Source organism: Canis lupus, chromosome 6 (genome assembly GCF_048164855.1).
Source record: "Canis lupus baileyi chromosome 6, mCanLup2.hap1, whole genome shotgun sequence".
Lineage (NCBI taxonomy): Eukaryota > Metazoa > Chordata > Mammalia > Carnivora > Canidae > Canis > Canis lupus.
Genome location: NC_132843.1, coordinates 72,686,458 through 72,708,709, shown reverse-complemented (window position 1 = coordinate 72,708,709; position 22,252 = coordinate 72,686,458). Strand labels below are relative to the sequence as shown.

The following is a 22,252-nucleotide window of genomic DNA, read 5'->3' as shown; positions in this document are numbered from 1 at the left end:
TTTTTCACATCTTTATAATCCCCCTCATTTTCCTTGCTTTAAGTTTAGTTTGCTCTTTTCTAGTTTTGTAAGGTAGAAAGTTAGGCAGTTGATTTGAGATATTTCTTCTTCTTAAAAACAGAATTTCCCTCTACACTAGCTTTCACTTCATCCCATACAATTTGATATGGTGTGTTTTTGCTTTTATTCCAATTTTTTCCTAATTTCCTGTGATTTCATCTTTGGCCTATTGGTTATTTAGGATTGTGTTGTTTAAATTGCACATATTTGTGAATTTCCAAAATGTGTTTACGTTAATGATTTATAATTTAATTCCTTTGTGGTTCAAGAACATAATTTGTGTGATTTTAGGGTTTAAAATTTTTTTTAAGATTTTATTTATTTATTCATGAGAGACAGAGAGAGAGAGAGGCAGAGACAGAAGCAGAGGGAGAAGCAGGCTCCATGCTGGGAGCCTGATGTGAGACTCATCCTGGGACTCCAGGGTCATGCCCTGAGCTGATGGCAGACACTTAACCACTGAGCCACCCAGGTGTTCCAGTTTTTAAAAAAAATTATTGAGACTTCTTTTTAGTCTAACATATGTTCTATCCATAAAGAATTGTTCCATGTGCACTTGAAAAGAATGTTCATTCTGCTCCTGTTGGTTAGAGTATCACATAGATATCTTTTGAATGTAGTTGCTTTCTATTTTTTTATTGATTTTCTGTCTAGTTGTTCTATCCAGTATTGAAAATCAGGTATTGAAGTCTCCAGCTACTATTGTTTGAATTGTCTATTTTTCTTCATAATTCTATCAGGTTTTGCTTCATATATTTTTGGGTTCTGTTATTGGGTGCATATTTTTTTTAAGATTTTATTTATTTATTCATAAAAGACACAGAGAGAGAGAGAGAGAGAGAGGCAGAGACACAGGCAGAGGGAGAAGCAGGCTCCATGCAGGGAGCCCGATGTGGGACTCAATCCCAGGTCTCTAGGATCAGGCCCTGGGCTGAAGGCAGGCACTAAACCGCTGAGCCACCTAGGGATCCCCGCATACATGTTTTATATATTCTTGATAGATTGGCTCTTTTATTATTATAAAATGAGTTTTTGTCTCTAGTATTAATTTTCCCTTATAGCCTATTTGTCTGGTACAGCCGTACCAACTCCCTTTTGGTTTCTGTTTGCATGGTAGGTCTTTTTTAGTCATTTTATTCTCCATCTGTTTGGATCTTTGAATCTAACATACGACTCTTGTAGACAGTATATAATTGGGTCATGTTTTTTAAAAATATAAATATATAAATATATTTTAATATAAATAATTTATTATATATAATATAATTAAGTTATATATGATTTAATATAAATATATAAATTTTTAATATTAATGTAATTTCTGATTAATAAGACAGATTCATAAAAATAAAACATTTTACTATTAATTTTAATTAATATAATTGCTGATTATATTAATTAAAATTAGCCATCTTACTATTCCTTTTCTATATGACTTATGCCTTTTTTGTTGTTTTTTTCTATTTCTCCACTATTGCCTTCTTTTATGTTAAATAGTAATTTTCTAATATACCATTTTAATTACTTTGTTTCTTTGACTCTCTTTTTTTAATTTCTTATTGGTTTACCTGGGGATAACAATTAACATCTTAATTTAAAATAATCTAATTAAGAGTAAAATTTGTCGACTAATTTATAATGTATAAAGATATAATTTGTACAACAATAATAGCATAAAGGAAAGAGGAAGAGAATGGAACTATTAAAGTTTTTGTTTACTACTGAAATTAAGTTGGTATTAATCTGAACTAGATTATATTTATTATTTATTTCATGTCTTTTAAATAAGATAGTGAAAAAGCTTGGTGCAGTGGCAGTATCTATCGTAGCCAATGAGGTTTATCCGAGGTGCAATTATTGCTAATTAAATAATAGTGAAGAGTAATGTATTATATTACTGTTGCTGCTGTAACAAATTGCCACAAACTTTAAAACAACGAAAATTTATTATCTTAAAGTTCTGGAGGTCAGAAGTCCAAAATATTTCAGAAGGGCTGTTTTTTCTGAAAGTACCAATGAGAGACCTTGCTTGCTTTCTTCATTCATTCAGTTTTCTAACTTTTAGAGGCCATCTGCATTTTTTCATGGGTTTCTCCTTCCAGTTTTTTAAAGATTTTTTATTTATTTATTTATTCATGAGAGACACAGGCAGAGGGAGAAGCAGGCTCCCTGCAAGGAGAGTTATGTTATGTGGAACTCAATCCCAGGACCCCAGGACCACAACCTGAACCAAAACAGACACTCAACTACTGAGCCCCCCAGGCGTCCCTCTTCCTCCATTTTCAAAGCCAGCAGTGTAGCATCTTCACGGTTCTCTCTCTTTCTTTGCCTCCTACTCCCCGGCCTCCCTCTAAGGACCCTGTGATTACATTGGGCCCTTTCAGGTAATCCAGGATAATGTCCTCACATCAGGCTCCTTAATCTAACCCTATCTATTAAAAAAAAAAAAAAGATTTTATTTATTCATGAGAGACACAGGAAGAGAGGCAGAGACATAGACAGAGGGAGAAGCAGACTCCCTGCAAGGAGCCTGATGCAGGACTTGATCCCAGGACTCCAGAATCATACCCTGAGCCAAAGGCAGATGATAAATGCTGAACCACCCAGGTATCCCAACCTAATAAAGTCACTTTTGTTGTATAAAGTAAAATATTAGTAGATTCCGGAGATTAGGATGTGGACCTCTTTGTTGGAGGCATTACTCACCCTCCCACAACTTTACAAACTAAAATACATTTATACTGTCTTCTATATTTACCTATGTAGTTATCTTTAATTCTCTTTGTGTGGTTTGAGTTATTTTTTCTTTTGAGAGAGAGAGAGAGAGCTCAGAGAGAGGGTGTGTGTGTGTGTGTGTGTGTGCATGTGTAGGCTTTGGGACAAGGAGGAAGGGCAAAGAGAGAGGGAAAGCCAGTGGAGTCTCTTCAGTCAGATTAGTTGTCAGCTAATGTGATTGGACCAAGATTTCCTTAAATGCTTATATAACATCTCCTAGCATTTGTGTGTTTGGCATGCCTTCAGTGCACCAGCAGCAAGTTTGTAGCTGTGCCTCATCTTTCACTTCATGCATGCACTGAGCCTCAGGGTCAGCCAGAGATGACTTTAGGACCTTCCCAGGGCTTTCCTGGACATGTGCATAGCCCTACATATGAACATGGATTTTTGACTCCAAGGAATGTTTTGGAGCTTATCAAAGTCCCCAGTGAACTTCTCATTCCCAAGATTTATATTACAGCTTTCTCATCCACCTCTTGTTTGCTCCAACTAGTCCTGCTTTCTCAGTTGGCTATGATGTTTAAGCAGTTGCCACTAATTGTTTCTGCAAATTTCCTTAGGATACAGCCATACTGTACACATATATCAAGCTTTGAGTAAGGTCAAATCAAAACAAAGCTTGAGAATGGAACTTTTCAGGGACCTCTCAGACAAGTCAAGTAATGATAGTTCTCTGGGAATCAGGTTTGGGGAAGCTCCAAACCTTTTCTGATCCCTCCACTGTCTGCTAGGCTGCTGTTTCTCACAGCTACCTTAGCATTGTGAAACTGTCGATTTTCAAGGCTACCAGGGAACTAGAGACTGGAAGATGGGAATAGGGTAACAACAAAGCTTGTTGTTCTTACTGGTATTCAGCCATTTCTCTTGCACAAGCACTCCTTGGATGATTGCAAGACTTTGGTTAACTAGGAGTTCTGGAAAAGCTGATTTTGACAATTTTTGCCAATATCCTTTTCACTTGAATGAAGGAGCAGATTTTCAGAGGTCCTTACTTCACTATTCTGCCCTTAACTATATTTGAGAAGAGGTACATCACCACCAAAGCCAATTTTATGGAAGTGTGGTTTACTAGTGTCTGATGTCTTTCCTCTGGCCTGGAAATTGGTGACACAGAGTGTGGTAAGCTGACTCAAAATGGTCATTGAAAGACCTAAGAACATTACAGACGAGAGTTGTAAGGCTGAAGTTCAAAGAATCCAAAGTAAGTAACAGATTGAGTGGACAAGGTTGACTTAACTGAACAAAGAGAATTTCTTCTCTGTCTGCTTTCTCCCCATACTTCCCGTCCTCCATTTCCCACTCCACACCCCCATGGCGGAGTACATAGATCATGGTGCATAAAAAGCAATAATATGGGTAAAAGCTAACTAAGATGCTATTACATTATAGAAATAAATTGTCAGAGTGATCTGTTTTCAAAGCACTTCTTTTATGCTATCTCATGTAATCTTATTACTAAACAGGACATGAAAAAGAGTCTCTATTTTATAATGTGGAAAATTGAGAATTTCATTAGATAAGTTACTGAATGTCTTAGGGCTAACAACAGGTAGCATCGCTCTTAGCTCTTTTGATTTCTTGTCAAGTACTCTTTGCACTATTACGTGATAAGACTATTAGAAGAATTTTTGTAGTAAGGATGAGCCAATTTTGAGATAATTTCTGGAGGAAAAATCACGAGAATGTGTCTGGTTGGATATATGGGATTAAAAGGGAGAAGATGCCCAAGATTTCTAGCATGGAAAGTATATATTTAGTACATTGCAACTAGTCAAGATAAAAATGCTATTCTAATGGGAAATAAAGATCAAGCTGCTGTTAATTCAATGAAAGAATCAGGGAAATAATTATTGAGGATTTAAATGAAGCCAAAATGTATATATTTTGCTCATTTTCCACAAGGTGTCAGCAACACTTAAAACAATAGCAATTGTAACGGTTATTTGGAATGGGGTATCTAAATTTGTTAAAGATTACACAATTAGGAGTTTATTATTGTATTTATTTGTTCCCACCATGAAATTGTTTGTACTTCAGTGTCTTGACAAACTTCATACATTATTTAGAGCTACGTAAAATATTTTACCATCTGCATCATTATTGTCTTGTAGCCTACCTTTGGGTTACTTAACCATTATGCTAAAGTAGAAATTTTGACTTCCCCAGACTCAAAATATGTTGGAGAAACCAAGTCAGCAGGGGGCAGCACAGTCTTACAGTGTTTCAAATTTGGTCATTTGAACGGACCATTCACAAACCTAAGGATATAAAGATAGTGTGGTACATGGTGTTCATGCTTTTCAAGCATTCACACCCTGCATGTCAAATGGAATATTATTTGTAACCCAAATATATAAAGCAGATGACAGTGATACTTTACCAACAGAAATCTCATTTTATAATATTTGCCTACAACATCAAACGCTAAAAATAACGGAGCCATTTTAATAAGCAAAAGATTTAGAATAAAACTTTTTTTTAAGGTGTAGTACTAGTTCTGTCTTCCTTTTACAGATAAGGAAATTGAGGCTGAAGCAAATGTTAAAACATGTCCAAAATCACACAGATGGTGAAATAGCAGAGCTCACATAGAAGCCCAACTGTCTTACTCCAGAGCACCTGTACCTACGATTATACAATTGCTGATAATATGTTTTAGTCTTACTTCAGCCCTGAATCCAATTTCTTTCTTTTTTCAAATTGCACCATACAGAGAAGACTCTGACTGATGCAGATAAGGGGTTAGAAATGGTATCTCTCTTTCTAAACAGTATACTCTGCAGTCTCCATAAACTTCTCAATTCAACACAAATGTTTAGCCCAAAATACAAACAATGTTGAGTCAAGTCTGCAGTACAGATACAGGCACTGTTCTCTTGTATGTTAACAAGTGGTAGAACTGCTAAGGAAGTGAACAGTTATTCCACATCTTTTAGACAAAAAACAAAATAAAACAAAAAACCCTAAAGCATGGAGATGCTAAGTACCATATCCAAAAGTCACATTCCCATAACTGACTTACCCCGACTGTCTCACTAGTTTTCCTTTCCTCACCTGCACGTTGTACTGCCTCTTTGTGTTAATACTCGTTTATGTGCTTGCCCTGCTATTTTTTTTTTTCTTGAGTAGGAAGGGGCAGAGGGAGAGAAAGAATCTTAAGCAGGCTCTACTCCCAGTAGGGAGCCCACCATGTGGCTTAATCTTGGGACCCCAGGATCACACCCTGAGCCAAAATCCAGAGTTGGAGGCTCAACCTCCTGAGCCATCCAGGTGCCCCTATTGTTTCATTTTTAAGTAAATAAAACTATATTTCAAAAGTGAAATTCAAGGGACACCTGGGTGGCTCAGGAGGTTGATGTCCATCTTTAGCTGAGGCCATAATCCCAGGTCCTGGCATCAAGTTCTACATCAGGCTCCCTGCTCAGTAGGAAGCCTGCTTCTCCCTCTCCTACCCACTTGTGCTCTCTGTCGTTATCTGTCAAATAAATAAAATCTTTTTTAAAACAGTGAAATTCAAGAGATTCCACTAACCACAGTTGGAAAACCAGGAGCCTGTGGATAACAGAATATAATCCCAAACCTAGAAGGTATTAAGAAATAATTTGAGGCTATTGTTTTCTAATTATCATTCTATTTAGTTTTCCAGTAGTTAAAAATATATAGGTATATATATGTTTCTATTAAAGACTTAGATTTGAATCATCTCATTTAAAACAGACTAATTAAGGGAACATTTAACACATCTGGAATACACTAATTTGCACAGGAGTAACTGTGAACCTAGCACTCATTAAGCTCAGTGACCAGTTTTAAAAAGCTCACACCTCCCCCAGATGTGTTATACATGAGGGCATCTCTGGGGAACAGTCTTTACTAGCTTAGCAACCCAGTAAGTATTGCCAGTGACTCAAACATCTCAGAGAAAGAAAGCTTTTGCATGGGGCACCTGAGTGTCTCAGTCGGTTAAGTGTCTGACTTGATTTCTGCTCAGGTCGTGGTCTCAGAATCATGAGATGGAGTCCGTTTCAGGCTCTGTGCTCAGCAGGGAATCTTTCTCTCTCCCTCCCTCTCCTTCTACCCCTACCCCTACTTGCCTGCTTGCACCTGCACTCTTGCTGTCTCTCTCCCCCACCCCTGAAATAAATAATAAAATCTTTTTTTTTTTAATAATAAAATCTTTAAAAAAGAAGAAAGCAAAAAAAAAAAAAGAAGAAGAAAAAAAAAACCTTTTGCAATTTTTCAGAAATGTGATAGACCCTAAGAAGACAGGGAAGTCAGCTACCTTAATTTTGAAACAAAAGTCATAGTTCTTAGTATGTACTGAAGTTGTTAGGTTACAAAAATCCTTCATGATTACTGCCACTATAACATGCTTCTAGATCTCTAATTAGGATCAGTGATTATAAATTTGATTTTTTTAAAGCCTGATGTTTTGCTACAAGGTGAAAAATTGCAATTTTTTTGCTTAAGATGTAAGATGTACACAAAGACAGACCGTGAGTACTGTCTCAAGGAGAGACTTAGCTATCATAGCACAAGGTAAATTGTGGCCTCTGCCCCAGGGTTCAGTCCTGCCACGTGTTTGGCCTTAGGTTATTTTTCTAAGACAAATCTGAGCCTGTTACTCCCCACTTCAAATTGCCTCTCCTGTTTTCCACTGCTTGTAGAGCAGGTCCAGCTTTTCTCGCCACCACGTTTCATGTCTTTCACAATTTATGCTTCTCATTCAACAGTATTTATTAAATGCCTGCCAAGTGATAGTTGGGGGCATACAAAAATAAATAGAACCAAGGTTCTGCCCCCAACGGACTTACAGTCTGGTAGGAATGACAGACAAAGCAAAGGTTACAGTGCAGTATGACAAGTGTCTGATAGAAGTCGTGCTAAGTGAGTAAATTTGGCTTGAACTTTCCTTTGTAGCTATATTTTTTACTCCTTTCCCCCACATACACCAGCCAAACCAGATCAGTTTACATTTGCCAAATGCTATCTGCACGTGGGCCTTCACTCAAATGTCTGAAATGCCATTCCCCATGCCTATTGAAATCCCTCTAGGGCCAACTTCCAATATCTCCTCTCAGGAATAGAGTTTCTGATAACCAGAATTCATCAAATCTACCTTTATTCTCCCATAAAACTTCTCAAGGCATTTTTTTTAATAGTCTGCCTTAAAATCAGTTCATCTCTTTGTCCTACTACAGTGCCTTGAACAGGACAAGCAGCCAATAAACTTTTATACTGATAGCTGTTTTGCCTCTATTCTTTTCTGTTTCTTTTAGTAAGAAAAACAGTGTATACTGTTTATAGTTACTTTTTTTGCAACTTTTTTTGCAACTAGCCTGAAGTCTGGTCACAAATAAATCAGGACTGTGAGATGAATATGAGTGATTCTAAAAACCATTAAACAAACTGAGAATAGAAATATTAGGTATACTGGTACTATGGACACTGTTGGTTTTCTGCCAATAATGCTCTCCCTATTACTTCCTACTTCTTTCCTTGAATGACATCCTGTTTTGTTCAGGTAGCTAACCCCAGATCATACAGAATTCCTACCGGAAAAAAAAAAAATGATCCACTATGAATGATAGTCAGGAGACGCTAGAGGTAGGTATATTGGCATCTCTAGGATGTAAACTAATAGAACACTGTGAAAGAGATTATAAAATAAATATGCTTTAAATGAGTAAAGAGCTAAAAGGAGTAATAGAAACCACAAGGAAAGAATAGACAATATGGAAAAGGAGGCAGATTTAAATAATGACCATATGGAACTTCCAGAATGAAAAATAGAGTCATTAAAAATAGAATCAATGAAAAACATGAATAAGAGGGTCAGGAAAATGAAGGGTGGAATGAAAATGTTAAATATATTTTCTTATAAGAACTGCAGAATGAGTGACTGTAGAAAATGAGAGACAATGTTTGAAATACTTAGGTCATCAGATTGAGTAAACACAGATCCTACACAGGATTATCAAAATGAATGCACACCTATAAAAGTTACAGTGAGGGGCACCTGGGTGGCTCAGTTGGTTAAGCATCTGCCTTTGGCCCAGGTCAGGATCCCAGGGTCCTGGAATCAAGCCCCGCTAATCAGGGAGCCCGCTTCTCCCTCTCTCTCTGAGCCCCACTCATTTGTCCTCTCTCTCTCTCTCTCTCTCTCTCTCTCTCTCTCTCTCTCTCTCTCGATCTCTAGCACTTTCTTCCTCTCTCTCTCTCTCCCTCCCTCCCTCCCTCTCTCAAATAAATAAAATCTTTAAAAAAAAAAAATTACAGTGAGGGGGCAAAAGCCCAAACACAAAACAATGGAAGCAGCCACGGAGAAAATATAAGGGAACAACAGTTCCTCTAACAGAAGGCTTCTCAACAGTGCTAAAGACCAGAAGGCAATGGTTTAGTATCTTTAAGGTGCCAAGGTAGATGATTACTAACTTAGAATATTATCACCACCTAAATTATCACTTGGAGAAGAGAGCAAACTCCAGATACTTTCAGGCAAAGGCCAAGAGAGTTTACCACCCATAGATCATTGCTGGAGTAACAACTAAAGCATATACTTTCATAAGAACCTTGAATGCAAAGAAAGAAATAAGGTGGAAGAACTGATGGTGAGCCGAGAGATTATTGAACGCTTAGAAAATCGAAATAAGCAGGGATAGATAGATCAAGGAGAAAAATACAAGTAAGGATATGGAAGCTTTGAGTAACACTTAACAAGTCTGATTTATATATGAGACCTCTACTTAATAAATGTAAGCATATGTAGAACAGTTACAAATGGCAACCATATGCTAGGCCGCAAAGGAAGTCTCCCCAAATATCAAAGAATCAACATCATATAAAATTCTTTGACCACATTGCAATGAAATTAGAAATTCATTCAACATACATCTATTGTACACATACTTTGCCAGACATTGCTCTAGTTATTTGGTGTACATTAATGAAAAACAGAAATAAATTTTGACCTGCGTGGAACTTAAACTGTGGGGAAGGGGAGAGAGACACAATAAACATAATGAACATAATAGGTGTACAGCATACGAGAAGATTATCAGTAGTATGTGGGGAAAAAATAAGAATACTAGTGGCAAAGGGATAGGTGTAATTTTATATTTTTTTTGTAAGTTTTTATTTAAATTCCCTTTAGAAACATACAATGTAATTTTACTTTCAGGTGTACAGGTTAATGATTCAACACTTCCATACAACACCCTGTGCTCATCACAAGTGCACTCCTTAATCCCCATCACCTATATCACCCATCCCTTCACCCATCTCCCTTCTGGTAACCATCAGTTTGTTTTCTATAGTTAAGAGTCTGTTTCTTGGTTGGCCTCTCTCTTTTTTTTTCCTTTTACTCATTTGTTTTGTATCTTGCATTCCACATATGAGTGAAATTATATGGTATTTCTCTTCCTCTGACTGACTTATTTTGCTTAGCATAATACTCTCTACCTCCATCCATGTCGTTGCAAATGGCAACATTTAATTCTTTTTTATGGCTGAATAATATTCTATATTATATATACATACCACGTCTTCTTTATCCATTCATCAATCAATGGATGCTTGGGCTGTTTCCATAATTTGACTATGGCAGATAACACCTCTGTAAACATAGGGATGCACATATCCCTTTGAATTAGTATTATTTTGCTAAATATATAGCTGCGCCATTGCTGGATCATGGGGTAGCTCTATTTTTAACTTTTTGAGAAACCTCCATCCTGTTTTTCAGAGCAGCTGCACCAGTTTGCATTCCCACCAACAGTGCAATAGGGTTCCCCTTTCTCCACATCTTCACCAACACTTACTGTTTCTTGTTTTGTTGATTTTAGCCATTCTGACAGGCATGAGGTGACATCTCATTGTGGTTTTGATTTGCTTTTCCCTGATGGTAAGTGATGATGAGCATCTTTTCATGTGTCTGTTGGCCATCTGGATGTCCTTTTTGGGAAAATCTCTGTTCATGCCTTCTGCCTACTTTAATTTGGATTATTTGGGTTTTGGTGTTGATTTATATAAGTTCTTATATGTTTTGGATACTAACCCTTTATCAGATATGTCATTTGCAAATATCTTCTCCCATTCCACAGGTTACCGTTTAGTTTGATTGTTTCCTTCGCTGTGCAGAAGCTTTTATTTAAAAAAAAAAAAAGAAGCTTTTATTTTAATGTAGTCCCAATAGTTTACTTTTTATAGACAGGAGACCTGTCTAGAAAGAAGTTGCTGCCTGTGTTCTCTTCTGTGATTTTGACAGCTCCACATTTAGGTCTTTCATCCATTTTGAATTCATTTTTGTGTATGGTGGAAGAAAGTGGTCCAGTTTCATTCTCTTGCATGTTGCTCTCCAGGTTTCCCAACACCATGTGTTGAAGAGACATTCTTTTTCCCATTGGATATTCTTTTCTGCTTTGTTGAAGATTAGTTGACCGTACAATTGTGGGTTCAGTTCTGAATTTTCTTTTCTGTTCCACTGATCTGTGTGTCTACTTTTGTGCCAGTGCCATACTGTTTTGATTGCTTCAGCTTTGTAATAGAGCTTAAAGTCCAGAATTGTGATGCCTCCAGCTTTGATTTTCTTTTTCAAGATTTGCTTTGCTATTTGGAGTCTTCTGTGGTTCCATACATATTTTAGGATTGTTGGTTCCAGCTCTGTGAAAAATGCTGATGGTATTTTGATAGAGCTTGCATTAAACGTGTAGATTGCTTTGAGAACTATAGACATTTTAATAATATTTTACTTCCAAGCCATGAGCATGGTATGTCGTTCCATTTCTTTGTGTCCTCCAGTTTCTTTCATCAGCGTTTTATAAAAGTTCTCAGGGTACAGAGTACACCTTTGGTTAGGTTTATTCCTAGGTAGCTTATTGTTTTTGGTGCAGTCATAAACGGAATTGATTGCTTAATTTTGCTTTCTGCTACTTCATTATTGGTGTATAGAAATGCAACAGATTTCTGTACATTGATTTTGTATTCTGCAACTTTACTGAATTCATTTATCTGTTCTAGGAGTTTTTTAGTGGAGTCCTTCAGGTTTTCTATATAATCAAGTCATCTGCGAGTAGTAAAAGTTTTATTTCATATTGATTTCGATGCCTTTTATTTCTTTTTGTTGTCTGATTGCTGTGGCTAGGACTTCCAGTACTGTGTTGAATAAAAGTGGTGAGAATGGACATCCTGTCTTGTTCCTGACCGTAGAGGAAAAGCTCTGTTTTTCCCCAATGAGAGTGATATCAGCTGTGAGTTTTTCATAGATGGCCCTTATTATGTTGAGATATGTTCCCTGTAAAGCTACTTTATTGAGGGTTTTTATCATGAATGGATGTTGTACTTTGTGAAATGCTTTTCCTGCATATATTGAAATGATCATATGGTTCTTATCCTTCCTTTTATTAATGTGATGTATCATGTTGATTGATTTGCAAATACTGAACCACTCTTGCAACCCAAGAATAAATCCCACTTGATTGTGGTGAATAAATTTTTTAATGTATTGTGATATTCAGTTTGCTAGTACTTTCTTGAGAATTTCTGCTTCTGTGTTCGTCAGGGATATTGGCCTGTAGTTCTCTTTTTTAGTAGTGTCTTTACTGCTTTTGATATCAGAGTAATGCTGGCCTCATAGAATGAATTTGGAAGTTTTACTTCCTTTTCTACTGTTTTGGAATAGTTTGAGAAGAATAGATACTAACTCTTCTTTAAATGTTTGGTAGAATTCACCTGTGAAGACATCTGGTCCTGGACTTTTGTCAGTTGGGAATTTTTTGATTACTGAGTCATTCCTTTGCTGGTCTCTTCAAGTTTGAAGTTTTGGTAGTTTATATGTTTCTAGGAATTTATCCATTTCTTCTAGGTTGTCCAATTTGTTGACATATAGTTTTTCATAATATTCTCATAAATGTATTTCTTTGGTGCTGGTTGTTATTTCTTCCCTCTCATTCGTGATTTTATTTATTTGAATCCTTTTTTTCTTCTTGATAAGTCTGGCTAGAGATTTATCAATTTTATTCATTTTTCAAAGAACCAGCTCCTGGTTTCAAAGATCTGTTCTATTGTTTCTTTTAGTTTCTGTATCATTTATTTCTGCTCTAATCTTTATTATTTCCTTCCTTCAATTGTCCTTAAGCTTTGTTTGTTGTTCTTTCTCTAGCTCCCTTGGGTATAAGGTTAGGTTATTTATTTGAGCTTTTTCTTGCATCTTGAAGTAGGCCTGTATTGCCATACACTTCCCCTTAGGACCACTTTTGCTGCATCCCATGGTGTTTTCGTTTTCATTTGCTTCCATGTATTTTTTATTTCTTCTTTGATTTCCTGGTTGACCCATTCATTGCTTAGTAGTATGTTTAACTTCCATGTATTTGTGGTCTTTCCAGATTATTTCTTGTGGTTGAGTTCTAGTTTCATAGCATTGTGGTCAGAAAAGGTGCATGGTATGACTTCAGACTTTTTGTCTTTGTGGAGGCCTGTTCTGTGACCTAATAGGTGATCTATTCTGGAGACTGTTGCATGTGCACTTGAAAAGTGTGTATTCTTCTGTTTTAAGACGGGATGTTCTGAACATATCTTTTAAATCCATCTGGTCCAGTGTGTTCATTGTTTCCTTGTTAATTTTCTGTCCATTGATGTAAGTGGGGTATTAAAGTCCCTTATTATTATATTATTACCAATTAGTTCCTTTATGTTTATTATTAACTATTTTATAAACTTGGGTGCTCCCATGCATTGGGTACATAGATATTTACAATTGTCATATTTTCTTGTTGGATTGTCACCTACCTATATGAAGTAGTATCTTTGTCTCTTGTTACAGTCTTTGTTTTAAAGTCTAGTTTGTCCAATATAAATATTGCAGCCCTGGCTTTCTTTTGACATCCATTTGCATGATTGATGTTTCTCCATCCCCTCACTTTCAATCTGAGGTGTCTTTAGGGCTAAAATGAATCTCTTGTAGGCAGCATATAGATGGATCTTGGTTTTTTTATCCATTCTGACACCCTGTGTCTTTTGATTGGGCATTTAGTTCATTTACATTCAGAGTAATTATTAATAGATATATGTATTATTGAAATTTTATTACTTGTCATTGTTGCTGGAGATTTTCACTCATCTTTTCTTATCTTTCTCTCATGTTTTGCTGATTTTCTTTAGTAATATATTTGGATTTATTTTTCTTTATTCTTTACATGTTTGTTAGTGGGTTCTGATAAATGGCTACCTTTAGGTTTATATATAACCTCTTCTGCAAATAGCAGTTTATATAAAGTTGGTGGTCGTTCAAGTTTGAACCCAGTCTTCTCTCCTTTTCTCCCCATGATTTAGGTATATGTTATTATACTTTATATTTTTTGTGTGTGTGAGTTCTTCAATTGATTTTTACAGAAATATTCATTTTTACTGTTTTTGTGTTTCCTGCCTTTATAATGTCACTTTTGGTCTCAGGAAGGTATAGTTTTAAATGAGAGGTAGGATAAAGCTTATTGGGAGTATAACATGTGAATAAGGGATTTGGAAGAAAGGAGTAGTTACTTATGTGCATATCTGGGGAAAGAACATTGCAAGCAGATGGAAGAGCCAATCCTGAGAGCCCAGAGTATGTGTGTTGTTAAAAGGAACAGGAAGGAGGCCTATTTAGCTAGAACTCCATGAATAAGAAGTAGCATATTAGAAGGTAAGGTAAACAAGGCAGTCTCTTACCGCTCCCATCCCCCAAATCTGTATATTTGGATACTCAAACAAAAAAAAAAAAAAAACTTTCTAAATTAACTCAGAGGAAAAAACATAATGGAAATGAGAAATAGAATCAAACAAATGAAAACACTATTAAATTTGTGTGTTACATCTATAACAGTATTAGAGGGAAATGTGTAGCCTTAAATATATTTGTAAGAAGATAAGAAGATAAGAAGAAGGTGCAAATTCTTCCACCTAAAGAAGTTTGAAATGAAGAATTATTGAAAGAAAAATAGTAAAGAGGTTTAACAAAAACAAAAGTTGTTTTTTTGAAATTACTAATATAATAGGTAAACACCTGGAAGTATTTATCATGAAAGAAAAATAAGCAATATGCTAAGTGAAAAGGAGGACATAATCACAATTCAGTGGAATTTTTATTTTTATTTTTTTGAAAATTTTGTTTAATTGAGAGAGATCATGTGTGCATGCACACAAACAGGTGGTGGGGAGTGAGAAGCAGAGGGGGAGGTAGAGAATCTCAAGCAGACTCCACACTGAGCCTGGAGCCCTAACAAAGCTTGATATCACAACCCTGACATCATGACCTAAGCCAAAATCAAGAGTTGAGTGCTTACTTGCCTGAGCCACCCAGGTGCCCATCAGTGGAAATTTAAAATAAGGAGAATAACTCTAGGAAAACAAACTTGAAGACTTTTTGAAATGGGCAATTTTTTTGAAAAATACAAATTTCTAAAAAGTGATCTAGGAATCATAGAAAACATGAAAAGACTTGTTACCATTAAGAAATTCAATCAGGGGATCCCTGGGTGGCGCAGCGGTTTGGCGCCTGCCTTTGGCCCAGGGCGCGATCCTGGAGACCCGGGATCGAATCCCACGTCGGGCTCCCGGTGCATGGAGCCTGCTTCTCCCTCTGCCTATGTCTCTGCCTCTCTCTCTCTCTCTCTCTCTCTGTGACTATCATAAATAAATAAAAATTAAAAAAAAAAAAAAAGAAATTCAATCAGTCGTCAAAAAAGATTCTCATAAAAGAAAGAGAAAAAGAAAAAAAGATGGTTGAGTTTCAGAGGCAAGTTTTACCCAACTTCAGTGAACAAATAGCTCTCCCAAAATAATGCCTATTTGATGAAAAACATATATGTATGTATATATGTATATGGTTACATATGTATATGTGCATAAGTGTATATATTTTTTTGCTCAATTCAACTTAACTGTCTAATTTGGGATTTCTGCATATATGTTTATAAGTGAGATTGGCTTATAATTTTCTTTTTTTTTTTTTTTTAAATTTTTTTTTTTTTAATTTTTATTTATTTGTGACAGTCACAGAGAGAGAGAGAGAATGAGGCAGAGACACAGGCAGAGGGAGAAGCAGGCTCCATGCACCGGGAGCCTGACGTGGGATTCGATCCCGGGTCTCCAGGATCGCGCCCTGGGCCAAAGGCAGGCGCCAAACCGCTGCGCCACCCAGGGATCCCGGCTTATAATTTTCTTATGTTCTTCTTGTCTAGTCGGTGTCAAAATTATACGAGTCTCAAAAGAGAAGCCGAGTACTTTTCCTTTGAATCCTCTGAAATAGTTTATATGGCAGTGGAGTTATCCGAGAGCATGAGAAAAATCTATGAACTTTATAAACCAGTCTTACAAGCATATATACAAGAATGTCAAATTAAACATGTTCCAATTGACCACAGCAAGAAAAATAACATATGCATATATGTGCATATGTGTATATACCTATATATGCATCTTAAAGCAGGAATTTTGCATGACCATTTCTATGTGATGCTGTCATCAAGTACTGAAAATATAAAATATTTTACTTTTATTTGTTTTACAATCAATTTTTCTTTTTTTAAAAAAGATTTTATTTATTCATTCATGAGAGACCCAGAGAGAGAGAGACAGAGACAGAGACACAGGCAGAGGGAGAAGCAAGCTCCATGCAGGGAGCCCAATGTGGGACTCGATCCCAGGACTCCAGGATCACACCCTGGGTTGAAGGCAGGCACCAAACCGCTGAGCCACCCAGGCGACCCTACAATTAATTTTTCTTATATCTCAAACCTTATCAATGCATTTTCAGTGTTAATATGAGATGACTTTGTGAAAGAGAAAAGGAGAATTTACTACTTTTTCTTTCACTCTCCATCACCTATCCTGAATGTCAGAGCTGTGCCCCAGGAGTATAGTAACATAGCAGTCCCTTTTGCTGAACCATCTTTTCCTCCTCCTTGGCTCTCACAAGGCTGATGATTGCAGACCCCAGCCAGCAAAGAGCATGAGGGAAGTAGCCACAGGCCACAGCAGCATCATGAGTGGTCCTCAGGAATGTGGGTGACAGCCCTCACAGAAGGCCGAAGGGAGGAAAAGCAGGGATGAATGACCTAGCACACACACCTTCTCCTTGTGGCCACAGCCTCCAGATTTTGCTTGGGAGACCAACCCACCTCTGTACTTCTGAACTGACTTTATTCCAAAGCCCTAGAATTAAATCTCATGGGCCATGACTTGTAAGTCTGGAGTTCTGCTTTGAAGCGGTCAGGATGCTATCTTCCTCGTTCCTACAACACTCAGAGCTACTGAAAACCATCTGGCAACTAGGAGGAAAGAGTCTATCTGAGAATAAAGCCAAATTTGGGTAACACATTAGTAAAATGGACAAGGAGAACTAGTTCCTAGTGGCCTGGGTTAAGGTGTGGATCAATGAGTACCTGAAGCCATCTCCTCACTTAACTGTTGTGTTATGGAAGCCAATAAATTCCCTTGTGCCACTTAACCTAGTTGGATGCTCTGGCACTTGCAACTGAAAGGATCCTGATTCCAACACTATGAAATTTAAGCTGTCCACCCACCCCCGGCTCACTCGCAAGTTATCCTTTGGGGTCATTTGGTATCTTTACCCCTACTAACATACAGAACGCTTCTCCTTTACACTGGATGGGGGAGGGAGTGGAGGCGGAAGTGGGGCAAGATTTGGAGCAGTGACACTTCCCCGAAACTGCCTCTGCTTATCTCCTCCTTCCCTAGCCTGATGAAGTTGATTACCTTGGGGCTGGGAAGGGGCCCTGGCACCACTGCTTCAACAATGCAGCAGGTGACTTCCCTCTTGTCACACTACAGCACCTCTGCGTCCTCATCACCCCATTTCCAGAAGAATGTAATAGAAGCATTTCATGTGTAAATTACATTAAAAACCAGAGAATATCTTCCAGCCACAGTGAAAATAAATTCAACAAATTATTCAAATTTATAGTAATTATCATTGCACAGCTCAGCAGCTTTACCTTAAAAATACTGGCTATAAGTGGTTACAAGTAAGGTGGAATCAATTTAGTATTCATAAAAAGCCTAGTACATTTCCTTAATAGGAATTATATTGTATTTTTGATCTTACAGTTTTTTCCCTCTATATTTGCAAGTTTCCACCTAATTTTAACCTATTAGCAACATTAAGGACATGTAATGTGTGTCATAACCATTAATAATGCTTGTGGTAAACATTATATAGAGTTTACTCATTTCTCTGAAAAATTCAATAGACTTCTTTCTGTTTTCACAGAATTGCTTATAATCCTCCACCCTGGGGCAGAGGACTGGGGGAGGGGGGGGTGCAGTGGAGGGGGGGTCGCGGGGGAGGAGGAGAGGAAGTATTAAAAAGAAATTTTAAAAAACACCTATGTTAGATGGAAAGAAGATATACTTTTACTTTGGGGAGCCTTTGGGACTATTCCTTTAAGTAGACCTAATTATGATTGGGATTTGTTTGACTTTGGGTTAATCACCCACAGTTACTGCAACCTAGGCAAGCCCCAGTTATAAATTAATGATGGGGTCTGCAGAGAGAGGAGACATTCCTGAGCATACACCTAATGGAGCAGCATGCCCTGAGGACCAGTCAGAGGAAAGATGCCACTCGGGTATATAGGATCTGTATTTAATTTGCCTTTCCTGCAGTTGGTCTATTTCTATAGTTATTCTGCACTGTTCCTCTTGCACTCCGGGATCTCCTCGGGGTGCCACCCCTCTGCCCATCTCGGATGGGCATTCCACCAATGGTGGTGGGAAGGCCACAAGCTTGGCACTTTTTCTAAGGTGCCAAATAAATTCAGAAGGAATTATTTTAGACAATAGTGTTCTGTGTTTTGTGTTTTGTTTGTCTCTTAAACACTACTATATTTCAGCAGGGCTTCCTGAAATAGAATGTGATCACCAAGGATCGTATCACTCTTGCTTTTTTGTTGGGCTTCGAGACAAGGACATTTTTGCAGCAGTAAAGTGAGAACAGAAGTTGGCTGTTTTCCTTAGAAGCAAGAAAGGCCTTTCCCAGGACTTTCTTGGTATATCACTTTGTGTCGCAAAATTGGCAGTATGACCTCTATGTTAATAAGAAAATACTAGATTCACGTGTTATTATCTGACAGTAGGTTAATGTGAAAAATACTGTATTATGAAAAATGTATTTCACAATATTCTAACAGATGCTGCTAGTATAATGGCCTAATGTAGCAAATGCACCAAATGTGCTTGAGCATGTTTTTGACACTATTTTCATAAGTGATGATATATCCTAATTGAAACTTACTAAAATTATGTTTTCTCCTCCAACTGTCATGAAAACATACCAAACTATGTGTTTTGTATACCCATGATTTAGGAATATAAGATGTATATTCCTTTTGGCTTTCTCCTCTGTAATTGAGAGTTAGATTTGAAAATATGAGATGTTATCCCTCTGAATACTTGTCCAGTGAGTTAATTCAGTTCCCAGGTATGCATTTATTCTCCTTAACCACTTGTACAGCCAACAGTAGACTCGAAGATTTGTAGAAAACATTTTTAGATTTTTTTAAATCTGAAAAATCTACATCTAAAATGTTTTAAATCTAAAAACCCATTATAAAAAATAATGTTATCTTTTTTTTTTTTTTTAACTCGTGGAGTTAATTCCCTTAGGAATCTTCAAAGAAAGTTCTAAATATGTATTTTTATCACCACACATTAATTTGTGTATATATTGTATCCTTGTATTACATAATTCTTTCATTAAGCCTTTTATCTTTTGAAATCCAGTGTGCATTAGAAAAGTATGAAAAACAGAAATGTACAACCCATGTAATGTCAATCCAGGTCAAGAAATAAAACATGACCAATACCCCCAGATACCCCCATCATGCCCTTCCCAATCACTGTATCTTCTCTCCCTCATCCCTAGACTTAATCAGAATTTTGACTTTTACATTAATCAACTTTCTTGATTGATTTACAGTTTAACCACCTATTTACACATTTGAGACACTATGGTTAAGTTTTGTCTGGTCTTTGATTTTTGGGTTTTTTGTTGGGGTTGCTGTCCTTGAAATTTAAATAAATGGAGTTAATACAACCAAGTATCCTTTTAGGTCCAACATTTTTTACTCGAAGTCATGTTTGTAAATGTAGTTATAATTAGTTTTCATTGCTGTATAGCACATACAGTATCATTGCTGTACTGTATGAACTCACCACAAATTATCCATTCTGCTGTTTGGGGGCTCTTGTGAATAATACTGCTGTGGACATTCTTTTGTATGTCTTTTGACAAACGTTGCACAAATTTCTGATGGGTATATACTGACAGGTCATAAGGTATGTGTATTTTTAACATTTTTTAAAGCTGTATTACTCTGCTACCAGAGGAATCATGCAAGTTCCCATTATTCTGTGTCCTCGCCACACTACTGTTTTAGCCTGTGTTTTGTGTAGTGATACCTCTTGGTTTTAATTTCCATTTCCCTGATTACTAATAAACTTAAACAACCTTTCATATATCTATTGGCTGCTCTTCTGTGAAATTGCTGGTTCAAATGTCTCGCTCTTTTTATATTGTGTTGTCTTTTTCTTATTTGATTTATAAGTGTTCTTTATGTATCCTGGATTTGAGCTGATTGTGCACTATATGTGTTGTACTCCTCTCTCGCACCCAGTTGTTTGCCTTTTCACCATCCTAAACATTTCTGCTGAAGCTCAGAAATTCTTAATTTTAATGTTTTCAGGTTCACCAAGTTTTTCCTTTATGATTAATGCTTTTCTGTCCTCTTTAGGAATTCTTTCCCTACCCTGAGATTGTGAATATAATCCCTTATGTTAACATATAGCTCTATCATTTTGCTTTTTATTATTTAGATTCAGAATTGACTTTTTAGTATGTTTTGAGGTAGGGGTTAACTTTCATTTATTTCTGGTTGGATAACCAACCAGTTGTCTTAGCACTATTCATTAAAAAGTTGATACTTTTCCCACTGCTTTGTAGTTCCACCCATGTTATAAATTAAGGGTCTGTGTGTATCAAGGTTGATTTGTAGGCTTTCTGTTCTGTTAGTGTATTTTGCATTGTTTTTTGTCTCATCTTAAATAATGTAGCTTTATGATAAATTTTGATACTCAGTAGAACAGTGCATTCTACTGTGTTATTTTATTTTATTTTATTTTATTTTATTTTATTTTATTGTGGTAAAAACATTTAATGTGATGTCTTGTGCTTTAACAAATGTTTAAGTGTACAATACAATATTGTTAATTACAGGCACTACATGGTACAGCAGACCTCTAGAACTGATTCGTCTAACATAACTGTGACTATACTCATTGAACAGTATCTCCCCATTTTCCCCTACCCCCACCCTTTGGCAACCAATATTCTGCTCTGTGCTTCTGTGAGTGTGGCTATTTTAGATATCTCATATAAGTGGAATCATTCAGTATTTGTCTGTGCCTAGCTTATTTCACTCAGCATCACGTCCTCCAGGTTCATCCATATTGTCACATATGGCAGGATTTCCTTCTTTTTCTAAGGCTAAATAATACTGTGTTGTATGTATAGACCATGAGCACTTCAGGATTCGCTTGTCAAGCTCCACAAAGAAATCTGTTGAGATTCTGACTGTTATTCCATTTAATCTATAGGTCAATTTGGAGAGAATATTACAAAATTGGGCTTTCTAGGGATGCCTGAAGGCAGCTCAGGGCTTGATCCCAAAGTCCCGGGATTGAGTTCCACATCAGGCTCTTTGCACGGAACCCGCTTCTCCCTCTGCCTGTGTCTCTGCCTCTCTCTGTCTGTCATGAATAAATAAATAAAATATTTTAAAAATTAAAGAAATAATAAAAACAAAAAAACAAAATTGGGCTTTCTAATACATTACCATAGTATTTCTGTGTAGCACTTCTTAGTTTGCCTCTATTCAAAGTTTTCTGTGTAGAGACCTCACATATCATTTGTACATTTATTCCTAGATATTTTATATCTTATGCTCTAATAAATGCTAATTAAAAAGTTTTTAAGAAAATTAAAAAATAAATTTTTTTTCAATTTTTATTTTAAAAAATAAAGTCCCATACCCAGTGTGGGACTTGAACTCATGATCCTGAGACCAGGAGTCGCACACTTGACCGACTGAGCCAACAAGACACCCCAAATGCTATTTTTGAATAAATTTTATTTTCAGATTTGTTGCTGGTATATAGCAATGTATGGAATTAAAATGTTTACCTTTTTTTGCAATTGTAATTCATCTATGAACTTGTTTAGATTTCTTTTGTACATAATTACATAATCTGCACATAAGGACAGTTTTATCTACTTCCTTCCCTTCCAAATCATTATACATTTTGTTTTGTTTTACTTTATTTTATTGTGTTTAGTAAGGCTAGGATCTTCACCAGCTAGAATCTC

General features: G+C 36.6%; 1 protein-coding gene and 1 non-coding gene across 7 annotated transcripts in view; both read left to right on the top strand.

Moving 5' to 3' along the window:
* The window catches only part of SYT14 (synaptotagmin 14), a 211,357-nt gene that overhangs the window by 174,034 nt on the left and 15,071 nt on the right, over nt 1-22,252 (top strand). The window lies entirely within an intron of this gene.
* On the top strand, nt 1,860-2,003 carry LOC140636178 (U4 spliceosomal RNA). Its single transcript, XR_012033480.1, has one exon. It is a non-coding gene; the product is annotated as a U4 spliceosomal RNA (small nuclear RNA).